General features: G+C 46.2%; 1 protein-coding gene across 2 annotated transcripts in view; it reads left to right on the top strand.

Annotated features, from left to right (window-relative positions):
• The window catches only part of LOC132820423 (nitric oxide synthase 1-like), a 108,663-nt gene that overhangs the window by 19,835 nt on the left and 72,943 nt on the right, over window positions 1-15,885 (top strand). The gene's annotated exons all lie outside the window — the stretch shown is intronic.

Genomic DNA, 15,885 nt, shown 5'->3' with positions numbered 1-15,885 from the left:
CACCACCATTAAACAGGACACCTGGCCTCTGAGGCTACTGGGCAATCAAAAGACTATTGATCATTTGTCCAGACAGTTCCTCTGGGAGCTGTGGCCATTCCTGGATTTGCAAGCATCCAACCACCCACCCAAAACCATGCAAACCCTAACCCCAATCAAGCCTACACCATGTCTACCCAGGTGCCCAAACTAGCCCTGTACCACCCAATAAATATTCCAACTTTCCCCCACCCACAATCCTGTACCCTAAACCTATGCCTGCTCATCCACTTAAATCTCTTCTCCGTGCCTCTGCCCTTATCCAATTCCCCAACAAAACCCAATCCAAAATTAATTAAATATACTAAACTCAACCAAAAATCCCCACTGTCCTCAACCAAACTCATCTCCATCTTCCCCTCTTCTCCAGTGTCATGCAGAGACCTGCCCGCCTACTGGACAAATGTCTATTGACTCTTTCCTCAGAACTTGAAGGTTGTGGGTTCTATTGATGACGTTGGCCTGGATTCACATTTTGCTCAACTATAAGAGTAGACAGGAATAAATCTTTTCCCTGATGGAAGGATGAATGACAGTAGGGCATAGGGTAAGCTAAGGGGGAAAAGATTTAGATGAGTTTTGAAGAGAAACCTTTTCAAAGTGTGGTGGGAATCTGGAACTGTTTGCCTGTAAAGGTGGGAGAGAGGTGGGAGTACTCATAACTTAATAAAGATTTAGATGTGCAATGACTGTGGTAAGGCATACAATGCCATGTAGAAAGTGAGGACTGCAGATGCTAGAGGGTCAGAGTCAAAGAGTGTGGCACTGGAAAAGCACAGCAGGTCAGGCAGCATCCGAGGAGCAGGAGAGTCAATATTTCAGGAACATGAGGGGTGCAGAAGGGGCTGAGAAATAAATAGGAGGGTGGAGGTGGCGGTGGGGCAAAGGTAGCTGGAAAGGCAATAGGTGGATGCAGGTGGGGTGAGATTGTGATAGGTCAATGGAAAGGGTGGAGCAGATAGGTGGGCAGGAAGATTGACAGGTGGGGGCAGGTCAAGAGAGCAGTGCTGAGTTGGAAGGTTCGATCTCCAATGTGGTGTTGGGAGGGGAGATTTGGAAACCAGTGAGGTTGACATTGATGCCATGTGGTTGAGGCAGAAGATGAGGCGTTCTTCTTCCAATCATCGGGTGGTATGGATTTGGCGGTGGAGGAGACTCAGGACTTGCACGTCCTTGGGGGATTGGGAGGGGGAGTTGAAGTAGTTGGCCACAGGGCGGTGGGGTTGTAAGGTGTGTGTGTCCTGGAGATATTCCCTGAAATGCTCTACAAGTTGCCATTCTGTCTCCCCGATATAGAGGAGACCACATTGAGCGTAACAGACACAATAGATAAAATGGGTGGATGTGCAAGAAACCTCTGTCAGAATGAAAAGATCCTTTGGGGTCTTGGAAGGAGATGAGGGGGAAGGTGGGCACAGGTTTTACACCTCGTGGTGGTAACGGAAGGTGCCGGGTGTGGAAGGTGGTTTGGTGCGGACATGGACCTAACGAGGGAGTTGCGGAGGGAATGGTGTCTGTGGAATGCAATCAGGGTGGGGAGGGAAATATATCTCTGACTGTAGGTGGTTGAAATGGCGGAAGATAATGTGCTGTATCCAGAGATTAGTTGGGTAGAAGGTAAGGACTGGGGCATTCTATCCTTGTTGTAGTTGGATGGGTGGGGTTCAAGGGTGGAGGTGCGGGAAGTGGAGGACATTGTTGATCACGTGGTAGGGGAATTTGTGTTCCTTTAAATAGGAGGGCACCTGGAATGTCCTGGAGTGGAGTTGTGCCTCCTCGGAGTAGATATAGCAGTGACAGAGGAATTGGGAGCAAGAGATCACATTTTCACAGGCAGTGGGAGAGGGAGTGGTGGGAGTGGGAGGAACTCTAGTCCAGGTAGCTGTGGGAGTCAGTGGGTTTGAAGTAGATGTCCATGATGAGTTGGTCACCGGAGATGGACATGAGTCAGAGGTAAATATAGCATAGGGGAAATGGGTCTAGGTGAGTTACTCATTGCAAGGTCGGTGTGAACTTGTTGGGCCAAATAGCCTGTTTCCATACTTTAGGGAATCTAATCTAATCTAATCTAATGGAGAGGTCCAGGAAGGGGAGGGAAGTGTCCGAGATGGCCCAGGTGAACTTAAGGTCAGGGTGGAAGATGTTAGTGAAGTTGATGGACCATTCAACATTCTCATGGGAGCACAAGGTGGTGCCGATACAGTCATCAATGTTGCAGAAGAAAAGGTGGGAGATGGTGCTGGCATAACTGTGGAAGATGAACTTAAACTACATGGCATCAGCATCGAACACATTAGTTTTGGAATCTCCCCTCCCCCACCTTATCCCAGAGCTAACTTTCTAACTTGACACTGTCCTCCCCCTTTACCTGTTCATTCCCCCCACCCCGCCCCCTTCCACATTCTCCACTGACTTATCACAATTACCCCCACCTGTATCCACCTATTTCCCAGCTACCTTCCCCAGCCTAACCCGACCCTCCTATTTATCTCTTAGCTGCCTTCCACCACCAACCCTCTCCCGCCAACCCCCACCCCCCACACCACATTCCTGATGAAGAGCTTATGCCAAAAACTTCAACTCTCCTGCATCTGGGATACCAGACTCTGGGCCAAATGCTGGAAAATAAAACTAGACTAGTTTGCTGTTTTTGACTGGCACAGACATAATGGACCGAAAAGCCTGTTTCTTTGCTGTAGCTAACTATGACTCTGTGACTCATTCAGAGACCAGAACAGACAGGTTTGGCCAAATGATCACATTGTAACAATATTGTGATTCTGTTAAACTGAGTCACACAGAATGAATGTGCAGGAATTGTGAGACAATACACCATTGATGCCATAAAGTACAAGGTTTGATATAAACCAGGAAAGCTGCCCTAATATTCTGAATATTTCCAGTATTGTGAAAGAGAGTTTCACATATTAGTTTCAAAGTTTTACAGAGTTTCACAACCCAAGAGTTGTATTTATGGGGCACAGTTGAACTATCAGATTACAGGAACTGGTATTGAGACACACACAGGCTGCTCAGGAGCTCAGAGCAAGACACGCAAATGGACATTTAAAAACTGATAAAGATACCTTCAGGCTGCCAAGAACTGACAACGAGGCACACCCATTAACTGTATAAGAGCTGACATTGAGACACTTGCAGAGTATGCAGGAGGCGAAACTGAGACACAAACATGGGCTGTACAGTTGCTTTCACTGAACATAATTTGAGCCACACAAAAGCAGAAGCTGAGAGGCAAATTTTGACTGAACATAAACTGACACAATACACACATGGACAGTTCAGCAGCTCGCAATGATAAACTCACAGTTTGCGCAGGAACTTACTCTGAGACAGTTGATACTCTACAGAAGCTCACACTGAGACATACATATGGGCTGTACTGCTGGTGACATGGGCACAACCTTAGGCATACAAGAGCAGAGGCTGAGGAAACAAATTTGGACTGTATGGGAATTGATACTGAGACACACATGGGCTGTACAGGAACTAACATTGAAACACGTGTGCATGCACCAGACAGCAGCTGAAGCTGAGACACAAGTGAACTACACAGGAGTTATTCCTGAGACTCGTGTAGCATACAGGTTCTAAAACTGAGACAATGAGCCTTTGTTCATGCTGACTGCAAAATGTGGTTCAAACCAGGAAGTTGAATGCTCTTATGCCTCTGACAAATCTTATTTGGGAATTGCCCAGATTTGCAACTATAAACAAATAAGTTATTAGATCACCAAAAAGCATTAGGTTATTGTTTTGTGGGGAGGATATTCTTAGATTACTTACGTGTGGAAACAGGCCCTTCAGCCCAACAAGTCCACACCGACCCGCCGAAGCGCAACCCACCCATACCCCTACATTTGCCTCTTACCTAACACTATGGGCAATTTAACATGGCCAATTCACCTAACCTGCACATCTTTGGACTGTGGGAGGAAACCGGAGCACCCGGAGGAAACCCACGCAGACATGGGGAGAATGTGCAAACTCCACACAGACAGTTACCTGAGGTGGGAACTGAACCCAGGTCTCTGGCGCTGTGAGGCAGCAGTGCTAACCACTGTGCCACCGTGGTTGAATCCGGGCCTCTGGCACTGTGAGGCAGTAGTGCTAACCACTGTGCCACCCAGGAATTTCATCAAAAATCTGAATGCCAACTGTGATTTTCCTCCACGCCCTGCAATAAAGCCCATGAAATCCTTGTTTGTTGCCTGCTGCTTTGCTTTCAGCTCTGTTTAACTCTGTAACTACAGAGAATTACACACAAGCTCAGGTGGGGTCAGCCGACAGTGACTAGAGAGTCCACTCCTAGTCACTCGACATTGAAAGGTAATTTTCTTAGAGAGAGAAGCCCATGACCAACTCTCTGTGGGTCAGGTTTGGGCAACCTTTCCTTTCATCTGAACAGTTATAGAGTCATACAGCATTGAAACAGGCCCTACAGCCCACTAACAAACACCAAACTACATTAACCCCATTGAAGCGTTCCATTGCTTACTATGCCCTGGCATTTTACGGACTCATCCAGACGCTTCTTAAGTGTTGTGAGAGTACTTCCCTCCGCCACCCTTCTTCTATATATCTACATACTTGGGGTGAAAAAAGTTTTCTCAATCTCCTGTAAACCACTTACTACTCACCTTAAACTTATTCCCTCTGGTCTGAGAGACACCTGGAAGAGATTCTCCCAAGGTACTCTGTCTATGCCTGACATAATTTTGTATGCTGAAATCAGATCCCCATTCACCCTCCTCTGTTCCAAGGAAACACAGCCAATCCAATTTCTCCTCACAACTGAGGCTTTCCATCGCAGGCAGCATCTGTGATGGTGTTGGAAATGCTGTTCCCAATCCAGACTAACTGAGGTCTCCCAGTCGGGAAGTCCAGGATCCAGTTACACAAGGAGGTATTTAGGCCCAGCAGATTCAGCTTTCCAATCAGGTGCTGAGGAATGATGGTGTTTAATGCAAAACTATTGGTCAGAGCACTGAGTATAGGAGTTGGGAGGTCATGATGCAGCTAGACAGGACATTGGTTAGGCCACTTTTGGAATATTATTTGCATTCTGGTCTCCTTCCTGAAGGAAGGAAGTTGTGAAACTTGAAAGGGTTCAGAAAAGATTTACAAGGATGTTGTTAGGGTTGGAAGGTTTGAGCTATAGGGAGAGGCTGAATAGGATCTTTTCCCTGTAGCATCAGAGATCGAGGGGAGACCTTAGAGAGATTTATAAAATTGAGAGGGGCATGGATAGCGTAAATAGACAAGGTATTTTCCCTGGGGTGGGGGAGTCCAGAATTAGAGGGCATAGATTTAGGGTGAGAATGGAAAGATTTAAAATGGACCTAACTGGCAACCTTTTCATACAAAGGGTGATGTATGTATGGAATAAGCTGCCAGAGGAAGTGGTGGAGGCTGATACTATTACAAAATTTAAAAGACATCTGGATGGGTTTATGAATAGGAAGGATTTAGAGGGATATGGGCCAAGTGCTGACAAATGGGACTCGAATAAATTTAGGAAATCTGGTGGGCATAGAAGAGTTGGACCAAAGTGTCTGTTTCTGTGCTGTACATCTCTATGACTTTAATAAGTGACACAGTCATTTGCAGGCTCATTTTCAAGAACAATGCCTGAAACAGTCAGAATTAACCTGCCAGGTTTACATTTCAAGAAGCTATCAGTCCACTCTCTGTGGTGATGTCTTTAACAATCAGATCTCACTTACCAACCAATCAAGTTGGTTCATATGGTATAAAGGTTAGTTTTTCCTTGTTAATTGGTATTCTTGTGAATAATATATAGTTAGGGGAACAGATGGGTATGTATATGGTCACAGGCGAGACTCCAGGATAGTGTGTTGCCTCCCTGGTGCCAGACTTAAGGCTGTATCTGAGTGGGCACAGGATATTCTCAATACGTACCTGGCAGGGGAGACTCCTTGATGTAGGGTCTGAACTAAGAACTGCTATCACTGGAAGATCCTGAGTTTGTCGCTGGATTGTGAACCGAACCTAGAAGATCGTTGGTTGAGCTCATTTGTATGTACCAGATCTTTATGCTGGCTTTAGCCTAACACCAATTCAGTGACCATGGCCTCTGTTAGTGCCTGCACTCCAGACCAGGGGGCCCGCAGTACAGACAGGGTGACTATGAAGAAGGTGGAGGAAGGATCGCAGATCGACTGGACCTTCTTTCTGAGGGAGAGTCCTCCTGGATTGCTGCAGGTTCCAAGCAGCAGATATTTTCTGCCGAAGGACTTCCCCAGTGTAAGCTGCTTCCTTGTGATCTTCACGAACGTGAAGCAATGTGAGTGTCTCCTGAAAGTATTTGAGGAGAAAGGAAGTGAGGGCCCCCTCTCCATCCCGTCTGTGGCACCAATTGCTCATTCTCCCTGCACAGAGGAGCTGGCTTGATGCAATGCATATGTACAATCCCCACATCCCAGCAGCAGATGTCCTGACCTTCCTAGGAATTTATGTACAACTAGAAGGAGGAAACACTGACATGGTGAACCCTTCAGAATCTGCCGATCAAGGTGACCCTGAAAATGGATGCTCATGGGAACATGCTCCCCCCAGCTCCCCCCCCCCTCCCCCCAGGCTTCACAATCAGTGGGAGACGAGGCTCCCTGACATCCATGGGGCAGCCGAGAGTGTGCCAAACCTGCATGAGGTCAGGGCATATGGCAGTGGACTGCATAGTGACCCTCTGCAGGAACTGCAAACAGGAGGGGAATCTCAGTAAGGACTGCAAGAAGTCCAAGGCTCCTGAAGAAGGGGGAGGGGGCATATAAGCCCAGATGACCAGAAGTGGCAACGCAAGCCATGGAGCCCCAAAGGTCAGTAAGGTTCCACCCCCTAGCAAGAAAACTGAAACAAGGTGCACCAGATGAGGGACGGGCCAGAAAAGGGAAAAAGGTTTTGCACTTCTCTGTCAGATGTCGTGTGCCCACACCTCCCCCCTTCACTTTCGACCAAGGCCCCAAAGGATCCTTCCACATCCAACAGAAATTTACCTGTACTTCCACCAATGTCATCTACTGTATCCGTGCACACAATGTGGTCTCCTCTACATCGGGGAGACAGGACGCCAATGTGCGGATCGTTTCAAAGAACATCTCTGGGACACCCTCACCAACCAATCCCACCGCCCTCTGGCTGGACACTTCAACTCCCCCTCCCACTCCACCATGGAAATGCAGATCCTGGACCTCTTCCATCGCCAAACCTTAACCTCCCGACACCTGGAGGAAGACTGCCTCATCTTCCTCCTTGGGGCCCTGTAACCACACAGGATTAATGTGGATTTCGCCGGTTTCATCATTTCCCCTCCCCACATCTTATCCCTATCCCAAGCTTCCAACTTGGCACAACCCTCTTGACCTATCTATTGTCTTTCCCATCTATCTGCTCCACTCCCCTCTCTGACCCATCATATTCTCCCCTGCCTTCATCTACCTATTGCACCCTCAGCTATCTTCCCTCAGCCCCACCTCCCTCCCATTTATCTCTCAGCCATCGACCCACAAGCCCCCTTGCTGATGAAGCGTTGAACCTCCTGCTCTTTGGATGCTTCCTGACCAGCTGTGCTTTTCTAGCACTGCACTCTCGATATCAGACAATACGTACAGAAATGCTCTCTGAGACTATTTAATGGGTACACCCTGGCAAGGAGTGAGCGGCTAGTTTTTCTGCAGCAGCTCCCCATCCTGTCAGACCCTCCAGACCATCCATTCGCATCGATGATACAGTTGAAGTCTTTGGTCAGAATAACCTGCCTGGATGTAACCAGCAGCAGGGGGAGCTGTTGGCTACGTCCAGGCGGGTTATTCTGGCCAGAGAGTTCAACTGCATCATCAATAAGAACGAATGAGCTGGAGGGGCTGGAGCACATCTTGATTCCTGATGGAAACAGTTAAAATTGCCAAGCTGTACGTCGCCTTCAGCACCTCTGCAGATTAGCGCAGTATAGATACACCTGGCCGGGGCCAGACGGGCGTACCCAGTCAAGGATAGGTTTCCTGTTTGCGTAATACACATTCAAATCAGCATCCTTCTCTGACCACTGCTTCCTGTTGGCTGACTAACGCCCACAGGACAACTTGGCAAGGGAATGTGGAAGCTGAACGTGAAACTGTTCACTGCAGAAAACATTCAGGAGCTCAAAAAGGATTATACAGGTTGGAGAACTGTGAATCCCCTCTTTCAGTGTCCAGCAGACTCGTGAGATGCAATCAAGGGAACATCAAGAGGTTCTTTATCTTCAGCAGTGTTCAGAAGATGAGAAAGTGGTGGGGAAAATTGTCCAAACGCCAGAAAATCGTGTCATTTTTCCTACTCATGCTGCAGGAGAATTGGGTCAATGCCACAGAGAATTTTCAGGAGGTGAAGAGCCAGCAAGCCTCGCTCTTTGCCTCAGAGGCTTCCAAGATAATCTTCTGGTGCTGGGTCTGAACCATCGAGCCAATTGAGGCGTCCTCACATTTCATCTTCGAGAAAGTACACAGGGAGAGCTCAGCAGTCTGGAGGAAGAAGATAGCTCAGTAATATTGTCTCAGCCTGAAGTACTGAGGATCAGCAAATTCTTTGATGCTAGTCTATATGGCATGAAGCCCCCAGACAGCGCGGCCTCCCAGTCATCCCTGTCCTCCCTCATGGAGATCCTACGTTTGGGAGAGGCTGGACCAGTTTCTGATGAGGTTGATGAAGGCCTTCGAGTCTTTAGAAAAGAATAAAACTCCTGGAAGGAGCAGCTTACCAGCCAAGTTGTATTTGACTCTGTGGGTCATGATTGGCCAGGACCTACTGGAGGTGTATGAAAGAATGCTTCTTTCAGGTACCTTGTGCTGATTCATTAGGAAAAGTATCACCACGCTTATCTCCAAGCGGAAGGGGAGAGAGAGAAATTAGAAACTGGTAACCAATCTCATTGATGACTGCAGACTACTAAATCCGATCTAAGGTCATCTCCAGTGTTCACCCCAACCAAATCTATGCTGTACCAGGCAGGACGAGCTGTGAGAGCCTCCACTCCTCAAAGATATGATCACCTTCATGCAGCACTGCCTTATCAGCCTGGACCAGGAGAAGGCCTTTGACAGGCAATCCCACATGTACATGGTTGGTTTAGATGACTTACAGTGTGGAAACAGGCCATTCGGCCCAACAAGTCCACACCGACCCGCCGAAGCGCTACCCACTCATACTCCTACATTTACCCCTTACCTAACACGATTTAGCATGGAGCACCCGGGGGAAACCCACGCAGAATTTGCAAACTCCACACAGTCAATCGCAGTCCATAGAGGTGGGAATTGAACCCGGGTCTCTGGCGCTGTAAGGCAGCAGTGCTAACCACTGTGCCACCGTGCCGCCCACACTGTCCAAAGTGGTCTTTGGTGAGGGAATCTGTACATCATTCATGCAGCCTGACTTAATAGATGGGAATCAGAAAGATTACTGATCAGATCTGGAGTCAGGCAGGGCTGCTCACTCTCTCCTACCTTGTTTGTGTGTTGTACAGAGCCCTTTGCTGAATCTATCAGGAAAGATGCGGGCCTGAGAGGGGTTACTATTCAAGGCAATGGAGACCTACATGTCAAACTACCATCTATGTCTGGATGATGTTGCCGTTTTCTGCTCAGATCTGCTGTCCATACACAGACAGTTCAAACTGGCCCTTGGGAGCCAGGTAAATTGAGGCAAGAGCGAGACCATGTTCTTTAGGAACTGACCAACCGATCCTTCATCCCTTTCACTGTCAGGACAGATTACCTGTTGGGAATGTGGTTCGGAGAGGTATGCAAAACCTTGGGAGGATCACATTGCTAAAGTGATGCAAAATCTGGTCTTTTGACAGCACTATTCCCTCTCCATTGCGGGTAAAACCCTGGTCATTGGGTGTGACGTACTCTCTCTGTTGTATGTGGTGCAGGTCTGGCCCGTCCCTCAAACTGTGTTGTTTCAGTCACCCAAGCCATTTTCCAATTTATCTGGAGCTCTAAAATGGATGGTGATTGGACTCCATACACAGAATGCTCGATATGGAGGGGGCAAGGTGAAGTATGCACTTACCTTGTTGACTACCTGTGTGTGACTGCATCAAGCTGTAGGTAGACCTCAGTATGCAAAAACGAAGTGTCAATACATACTGAAGTTCTACCTGTCCCCAGTGTTGGAAAGGACGGAACTGACCTTGTTGCCATGGAATTGCTCTAAGTAGCTGGACCATTCCATATCACCCATCCTTTGTAGAGAAATTTGGGAAGAAAAACACCTTTGATCACAAGTCCATCAGGAAGTGGTCAGAATGTAGTGTCCTTGAGACTCTGAAGTAAAAGGGGAGAGTGGATCTTACTACATGGTTCCCTGAGCAGACTGTCAAAGTCATTAGGCAGAATGTCTCTTCACCAGAACTTTCTAAAAAGTACCAAGACATTGTTTGGCTGGTGGTGAGCATTTGGTGACCTGTAAGATCCTTCACGTAAGCCTGTTTAGTCTGTGCCACTGCACACAGCCCTTGAAGTAGCTGTGGGAGAGTTGAGACTGTCATATATTGCAAAGGAAGTCTGAAGAAAGGTGTAATGGTTTTTGTCAAGGTTTGTCCCGAGCAGCTCTGTGCTCTACAAACTGTTCCCTAGCATGCATTACAAGACTAACACCAGCTGCATCTGGAGGATCATCCAACTTGGTGAAAGATGCTCTTTGGTATGCCTGAAACCTGTTGATCTTCCAGACCAAGGAGTTGACCTCAACCGAGTGTTGTAGACTGGCACATTCCAAGGTCCAGGACTATTTGCTGAATGACGTACTAAAACTTGGGGCAGCTATAGCCAAGGTGCAGTGCGGAAAGACCATTGTCTGACGTCTTTCTACTGAAGTTAAATTGAGTCTGTTCAGTCATTGGACCTTGTTGTGCCTCAATGTATAAATATAATCTTGTATGGACAAGAAATGCCTTTGGTTCGCCTTGCTCTGAAAGCTCATGATTGTAAACAAACCTGATGAACTATAACCAGATGTTGTGTGACTTCTACCTTTGTCCAGCCCCGTCCAACACTGGTATCTCCACATTTTGGTTTGCTGGGATAGAGTCAAACTCATATATTTATTTGTTTACTTATAGGGCAATAGAGATGTACAGCATAGAAACAGACCCTTTGGTCCAACCTGTCCATGCTGACCAGATATCTCAATCCAATCTAGTCCCACTTGCCAGCACCCGGCCCATATCCTTCGAAACCCTTCCTATTCATATACCCATCCAAATGGCTCTTAAATGTTGCAATTGTACCAGTCTCCACCACTTCCTCTGGCAGCTCCGTACATGTACCACCCTCTGCCTGAAAATGTTGCCCCTTGGGTCTCTTTTACATCTTTCTCCTCTCACCCTAAACCTATGCCCTCTAGTTCTGTATAAGCTCGGGAACAGGAAGTGTACAATCATTTTGACGGGATTGTACTGCAAGCCTCCCAACAACTGGCAGGTGATAGAGAACAGATATGTGGACAGATTATGGGAAAATGTAAAAACAACAGTGTTGATGTGGTGGTCTATACTTTGGAGAGTGTAGTCAGTCCCTACACTGACTAAATCTTGTTTAGTGCATGACCTTGGATGAGGGACAATTTGTTAGGTGTGTCCAGGACAGTTTTTTTGAAACAAAATGTAAGTAGTCCAACAAGGGAGGGGGCCATGCTAGACCTAGAATTGGGGAATGAGTCCAGCCATGTGCTCGAAATTTCAGTGGGGGAGAAACAGTGAATATAATTCTGCGAATTTTAAGTTACTTATGGAAAAGGATAAGAGTAGTCCTTGGGTGGAAGTTGGCGGATAGCTAGCTACAATAAAATGAGAAGGAAACTGGGAAATGTAGACTTGGGGTAGCTGTATGAGGGTAAATTCACATCTGCCATGTAGGGATCTTTTATAGGCTAATTCTTTAGCATATTCCTGTGAAAATGGAAGATAACAATGGCAAGATTCAGGAAACTTTGATGAAAAGAAATTAAGATCTTAATCAAAAATAAACAGGAAGCATACATAAGGTTTAAGGAACTGAAGACAGACCAGAGCCCTCAAAAAATACAAAGGTAGCAGGAAAGAAATCAAACAAGGAATTTGAAGGGCTTAAAGGGGCTATGGCAAATAGGATTATGGAAAATCCCAGATTAGAGACAACAAAAGTGCAGATGCTGGAATCCAAAGTAGACAAACAGGAAGAACACAACAAGCCAGGCAACATCAGAAATCTGGAGAAGTGTTATACCCAAAACTGTGACTTCTCTACCTCCTGATGCTGCTTGGCTTGCTGTGTTCATGCAGCTTCCTGTTTGTCTACTGTGGGAAATTCCAAGCCATTTTACACATACAAAAGGGAGCAAGCAAGTAGTTAAAAAAAAGGTCGATTCAAGGTCAAAGGAGGGAATTTAATATGTGGATCCAGAAGAAGTGGATGCAGCCCTGAATGAATTATTTGCATTGATATTCATGAAGGAGACTGGACATGGTGGATGGTGAGTCTTGGGAGAGATACGTTAATATTCTTGGGCACATCAATGTATAAGAGAAGGAGGTGTGGTGATTTAAATAGCATTAAGATAGATAAGTCCTCAGGACCTGATGGGATCTATCCCAGAATGCTGAGGAAGGCAGACGGTGTCTGGGGCCTTGTATAAAATTTTGTATCTGCTTTATATAGGTCAGAGAGGACTGGAGAACAGCGAATGTTGTTTCTTTATTTAAGAAAGGCAACAGGGACAATCCAGAAATTTATAGGCCAGCAAGCCTTATGTTTGCAGTAGGAAAATTATTGGAGAAGATTCCTAGAGTTAGGATTTACACATGTTTGGAAAACTATGGACTTGTTAGACTAGGCGGCATTGCTTTGTGTGGGGAAGGTCATGTCTCACAAAATTGATTGAGTTTTTTGAGGAAGTGACAAAGATAACTGATGAAGGCAAGGCAGTATATAAACCCCAGCAAGGCCTTCCATCATTGCAGGCTGATACAAAAGGTGAAGTCACATGAAATCCATGGTCAGCTGGTAAGATGGATACAGAACAGAGTTAGTCATAGAAGACAGAGAGTAACAGTGGAAGGGCCTGTTTTGTGCTGTATAGTCCTTTGTTCTCACCCTGAGTGCAAGATGAAATGCTTTAACTAAAAGTGTCATTTTTAGCTACACTTAAACTGTAACATTTGTGTTATTCCCAGAGTCTGCTGAATAATGTGCTCAAGTGAGAGAGTGCTGTGTTAAAGGATAACTAGCAAGAAGAAAAGAAGGGCAATAGTGATATGGGAGTCTTTAGACAGGGGAGCAGACAAGCATTTCTGCAGCCGAAGATGCGATTCCAGGATGATGCCAGGGTCAGGGATGCCACTGTATGGCTGCAGGACATCCTGAATGGTGATGAGTTAGAGGTTGTGTTGTCTCTAATGATGTAGGAAAAGTGAAGAAAGACATCTTGCATCAAGAATTCAGGGAGTTAGGCAGTAGATTAAAAAGCAGAACCTCAATGGTTACTCCCGGTGTCACATGCTAGCAAGTTTAGAAATAGAAAAATAGGACAGATGAATACATGGCTGAAGAGTTGGTGCAAAAGGAAGAGTTTTAGATTCCTGGATTACTGGGACTGTTTTTTTGGGCAAGGTGGAACATGTACTAATGGGATGGTCTGCACCTGCACCACATTGGGACTAAGTTTCTCACAAATTGGTTTATTAATGCTGTTGGGAAGAGTTTAACTTAGTCTAGGCTAGAATAAGGGACATAGAATATTAATCAAGCTGAAACACAGCACGCTGCAGCAAAGGAAGGAAGTCAGAATGAGTCACGTGTCAAGAGAGTACGGTAAGGCTGGAAGGTCTTCACTTTAATACTAGAAGTTAATAGTGTGGATCGACACATGGGTGCATGATATTGTTGCCGTCACAGAAACATGTTTGAGGGAAGGGCTGCACTGGCAGGATCTTTAGGCGAAACAGAGGAGGGTGCAAAAAGGGTGCTTGTCTACTACTATTAATTAAGGAGTCAATTATTACAAGAAGGAGCGAAATATCTTGGAAGGGCCCTAAAATGAGGTTTTGGGGGTAGAACATAGGAATGTTAAGGGGGGAACTACTTTTCTGGAATGTCTTAAAGGCCCTCAAAAACTCAGCAGGAAATAGAGGAGCAAATATGTAGATAGTTCACAAAGGGTGACCACCAGGAGGGACAGGCAGGTACTGCAGGAGTCTCCGATGGCTATCAGGCATCCCTTTCTAACAGGCATACAGTTTTGAATAAAGTTGTGGGGGATAGCCTTTCAGGAGAGTATAACAGCAGCAGCCAGGCCTGTGGCACCACAACTTGCCTCACAGTCAAGCAGGGTCAAGCAAAATCCAAATTAGCGATTGTAGTCGGAGACTCACTGGCTAGACATTTCTGGTACTGCATTGGAGACTCCAGGATGGTGTCTTGTCTCCCTGGTGCCAGAGTGAAGGATATCTCTGAGTGGTTGCATAAATTCTTAAGCGAGAGGGTGAACAGCCAAAGGTCGTTGTGAACATTGGTACCCACACTGTAGATAGAAAGGGCGATGAGGTCCTGCGGAATGAGTACAGGGAGTTAGGAATGAGACTGAAAAGGACCTCAAGGGCAGTAATCTCTGGTTACTGCCAGCCCCACGTGCTAGTGAGAGAAGGGACAGAAAGATAATGAATGCATTGCTAAAGAGCTGATACAGGGACAGGGTTTCAGGTTCTTGGAACATTGGGACTTCTTCTGGGGCAGGGGTGACCTGTTCAAGAAGGATGGTTTGCACCTAAGCTGGAGGGAAACCAATATCCTCGCAGGGATGTTCATTAGTGCTACGAGAGTGGTAGAGGACTGGGAACAACAGCAGCAGGTCAGCAAGTAGAAGGATTGAGGGGGAAGGTATATGTTAGGACCAGTAAATCAAGAAAGCAGAAACAGGTAAATGAACACAATAGTACTAATGGGCTGAAGTGCATTTATTTTACCACAAGGAGTGTTGTAGGTAAGGCAGATGAGCTTCGAGCCTTGACCAAATGAGAAAATGATGAGGTGGCCACTATAGAGCCTTGGTGGAGAGAGGTTCATGACTGGCTGCTCAACATTCAAGTGTTTTGTTGTTTTAGATGAGATAGAGATTAAGATAAAAGAGGTGGAAGAGGTGCATTACTAATCAGGGACAATGTCACATCTGTATCCAGAGAGGACATACTGGAAGGCTCATCCACAGAGCTAATATGGGTAGAGCTCAAAACCAAGATTGGTGTAATCACTATAGGCTTGCCAACAACCTTCAAGACATTCAGGAACAAATATCTATGCAGGTTATGGAAAGATGCAATAAAAACAGAGTCATTATAGTGAGTCTTTAACTTCCTGAATAATTACTGGAACTCCCTTCGAGTAAGAGGCTCAGATGGGGCTAAATTTGTTAAGTGCATCCAAGCAGGTTTCTTGAAACAGTACATGGATGTTTCAACTAAAGGCCATACTGGACCTTGTACTGGCTAATGAGCCTGGCCAGATGACTGACCTTTCTGTGGGAGAGCATTTTAGAAACAGTGATCACAATTCCACAAGTATTCAGATAGCTATGAATAAGGATAAGTGTGGGAGGGTACCAAATTGGGGGAGGGCAAATTGCATCAGTAATAGACAAGAGCTAGGGAGTATTGCTTTGGAGCAGTTGTTATTAGGCAAGTTCACAATTGAAGCGTGGGAGTTGTTTAAAGACCTACTGATCAGCATTCAGGAGGAAGGAATAGGGTGGCAAAATAAAAGACGTCTTGAATAATGAGGGAGGTTGTGAATT

The sequence above is a fragment of the Hemiscyllium ocellatum genome, chromosome 11 (genome assembly GCF_020745735.1).
Source record: "Hemiscyllium ocellatum isolate sHemOce1 chromosome 11, sHemOce1.pat.X.cur, whole genome shotgun sequence".
Classification (NCBI taxonomy): Eukaryota; Metazoa; Chordata; class Chondrichthyes; order Orectolobiformes; family Hemiscylliidae; genus Hemiscyllium; species Hemiscyllium ocellatum.
Note: the sequence above shows the minus strand (reverse complement) of the source record. Positions and strands in the feature narration are given on the sequence as shown.